The sequence below is a fragment of the Moschus berezovskii genome, chromosome 5 (assembly GCF_049115385.1).
Source record: "Moschus berezovskii isolate FMDL1 chromosome 5, NW_MosBer_1.0, whole genome shotgun sequence".
In the NCBI taxonomy this organism is placed as follows: Eukaryota; Metazoa; Chordata; class Mammalia; order Artiodactyla; family Moschidae; genus Moschus; species Moschus berezovskii.
The window spans coordinates 100,244,789-100,248,774 of NC_142464.1; positions in this window are offsets into that span (position 1 = coordinate 100,244,789).

A 3,986-nucleotide genomic window follows, 5' to 3' on the forward strand; every position below is an offset into this window, starting at 1 on the left:
ATTCCACATGCCGTGGAGAAACTAAGCATGCGTGCCACATCTGTTGAGTCTGTGCTCTCGAGCCCGGTAGCTGCAACAACTGAAGTCTGCACATCCTAGAGTCTATGCTCCTCAATAAGAGAAGCCACCGCATTGAGAAGCCCACGCACTGCAACAATGAGCAGCCCCTGCTCACTGCAACTAGAGAAAATGTGAGCAAAGCAATGAAGACACAGTGCAGCCAAAAATAAATAAATAAATAAAATTTTTAAAAGAGATATTAATGTATAAGAAACAGGCCACAAAGTATACAACGTGATGTTTTGATATATGTTTGTACCCATGAAACCATCATCACAATCAGGATAATGAGGATATTCATTATCCAAGTTTTCTTTTGCTGCACCATCCCAGACAAGCACGCCTCTGCTTTCTGTCACCATAAATAAGTTTGCACTTGCAGAAATTTTATACAAATGGAATCATACAGTATCTGTTCTTTTGTGTCAGACTTCTTTCACTTTTAAGTATTTAAAAATGTGTCCATGTTGTGTGTATGAATAGTTCATCCCTTTTATTTTTAGGTAGCCTTCCATGGTATGGATATTTGTTTATCTATTCACCTGTTGTTGAATATTTGGGTTGTGTCCAATTTGGCATTATCAATATTCGTGTTCAGCTCTTTATATGGATATGTATTTTCTTTTCTCTTGGTGAGTGCCTAAGAGTGGAATGCTAGACCATGGCAGGTTTGTGTTTAACTTAAATGCCAGTTAGTCTTTTGTTTCCACCATTCCACCAAAACTATTTTTTATCAAGATCACTGATCACTTTAATGTTGCCAAGTCCAAAGGTCAATTTTTGTTTATTGTCTTACCTGCAGCACTGGGTGTGCAGTTGGTCTCTCCCTCCTTCTGGAAACATATTTGGTAATTAATTGTCCTTTCCATGGTCTCTCTGCTTCTTCCCTTGCCCCACTATCGTGTATTGGTATTGGTATCACGTGTCTTGTGTTGGTGACCAGAGGGATCCTTAAATAGATTCAGTTACTCTTCTAGCTCCCCTTCTCTCTCAGATTTAAAGCTAAAGCAAGTCCTTCAGGAACATAGAAGATGGTGTATAACCTGACCCCACCTTACTTTTCTGGGCTCCCCTCCCCATCATGCTTCTCTTTGTCTACTCTGTCCTGGAAAATGGCCTTGTAGCTGCCTTCATCGGAGAAGGCAATGGCAAGCCACTCCAGTACTCTTGCCTAGAAAATCCCATGGATGGAGGAGCCTGGTAGGCTGCAGTCCGTGGGGTTGCTAAGAGTCGGACACGACTGAGCGATTTCACTTTCACTTTTCACTTTCACACATTGGAGAGGGAAATGGCAACCCACTCCCGTGTTCTTGCCTGGAGAATCCCAGGGACGGGGGAGCCTGGTGGGCTTCCGTCTATGGGGTCACACAGAGTCGGACACGACTGAAGTGACTTAGCAGCAGCAGCAGCAGCTGTCTTCATGGTGTCAAGCCTCAGAGGGGCTTCACACTTTGTTTCCTCTCTCGTAAGCATCACGCGTCTGGCTCCCTTCTTTTCCTCAGTTCTCTGCTCAAGAGACATCTTTTTAGGGAGGCTTTCCCTGACCTCCCATTCTGCCTCCCACCCACACTCCTTTCTCCTGCTATATTTTCCTCTTTTACCCTTATAAGCCTCTGGCATGATATGTATTCACTAGCTTGTTTGTTTCTTTGTCTTTCTGCATAGATGAGTTTAATAAGGACCCTGTCTTGTTCACTGCTCTGTCCTCCACACTCGGAGCAATGCATGGGCCATAGTAGGTAGTGAGTTAATATTTGTTGAAGGAATGAATAAATCATTTCTAATCTTCCAGTTCTTCATTTGTGTGATTTATTAAAGTAAGAACTGAGCACAGTTTTCCTCAAAATCAGTGAGTGACTAACATGCAAATTCTACTTATTGTTTCTCTCATTAGAAACCAGTGATGGTGACTGTGTTCAGAAAAGCCAGGTACTTGTCAGTCTTTTTCTAATTAAAATATTTTTAATTGTTAGATTCGGAGAAGGCAATGGCAAGCCACTCCAGTACTATTGCCTAGAAAATCCCATGGGTGGAGGAGCCTGGTAGGCTGCAGTCCGTGGGGTCGCTAAGGGTCGGACACGACTGAGCGACTTCACTTTCACTTTTCACTTTCACACATTGGAGAAGGAAATGGCAACCCACTCCAGTGTTCTTGCCTGGAGAATCCCAGGGACGGGGGAGCCTGGTGGGCTTCCATCACACAGAGTCGGACACGACTGAAGTGACTTAGCAGCAATTGTTAGATTGGCCACTGGAGGGAGCTCTTGGTTTTCTTTTTAACAAGAAAATTATACTAGGAATACATACACAATAGGAAACTGGTATTGAAAGAAATTTTAGTTTTCATATTTTCATTAGTTCTTTTAATTTTTTTATTGATTTTTCTTTTCCCTCCTCTCTTTCCAGATTTGTTGTTATTGCTGTTGTTCATTCGCTAGATCGTGTTTGACTTTTTGTGACCCCATGGACTGCAGCATGCCAGGCTCTTCTGTTTCCCACTATCTCCTAGTTTGCTCAAATTCAAGTTCTTTCCAGCTTTATTGTGAGTTTTATCCACAATTCCATCTATCCTTTCCTCCTTGTTGGCCTTGAGGCATATCTATCAATCCCAGGCTCAATAGGGACTAGTTCCACCATCTTTCTTGAATTTTTTTCTCTTAAACCACAGTAGCCAAGTTCAGAAAGTCAAAGTATTTCTCAGGAACCAGCTAATGGTTTTTATGTTCTATGTGGTTACACCTAAAACCTCAAGACAAGATAACATTTCAGCTTTCTTGGAGTGAATGATTTTGCGTATAGAGAAGAGAGTAACCAGTTCCTTTGTAGATAGACCACTGCACATTGTATCATCATTTAATGCAGTCCAGTGGTTAAGACTCTGCACTTCCACTGAAGGGGATCCAGGTTCCATTCTTGGTCAGTGAGCTAAGATCTTACATGCCACGTGGCCAAAAATAAATGTACAAAAATGTAATATTGAAAATAGCAAATAAATAACAAATAAATTAATCTCATTATGGGTAACTGAAACAAAGATTTGCTTTTATGCTTTTGCCAGATTTATTGGGTGTGCCAGCTAAACCTGATATTGTTCACTGCCTAACTCTGTAAAAATCTACTGTTACTGCTGGATTCATTTAGTCTGTGTAAGACTATTTATCTGACTGAGTTTGGATGATCCTGATTTTCACTGTTATTGGACTCCGTTAGGAAATTTTTCCTTTTGGGTCCCCAAATCTCCTATTACCACTACATAATTTTTCCATTTTATGGGAAATAGGGTAGGCTGTGAATAGTATTTTTAAAGTGCTTAAGCAAGGTATAAGATTTTGGGGTCCTTTTTCAGAAGACAAGTTATAGTAAGGAGAGAAAACATGTGATATATATAAATTCCCTATTTCTTTCTTTGCTTATAAATTACACTTGCTTGATTTTTAAAAACTTTCCTTAAATTTTTAGGGAGAAAACTGTTCCTCTGTGACCCAAATGATATAACCATTGTGGAGGGATGTCCTTGAGCATCCACAACATCAAGGATTCTACTTTTATTTTTTTCGGGAAATAAATGAAATTGATGAGAACACTTCTCGCTACTCCCCTGGAATGTTCTCCTGATTATATCCTCATAGACTCAGTTACAAATGAAATAACATTCCTTCTTTTGCCTGTCCTCAACCTGAGGGACCCACAGGGATAACCAGACAATTGGAAAATTCCACTTTCAGGCTGAAAGATGGAGTAATGTGAGAACTACCTGGACATTACTTGGCATCGCACTTGCTGGAGAATAAAGAAAGAATGAAACTTTTTTGAAGTCTTCCAATTTCCATCTCATGTTATCAAAATTATCTAAGATCAGATAAATGGGCTTCTCATATTTCAGCAGTCCTAAACTAGTTCCGCAGTTTATCTTAAAATACAAATAC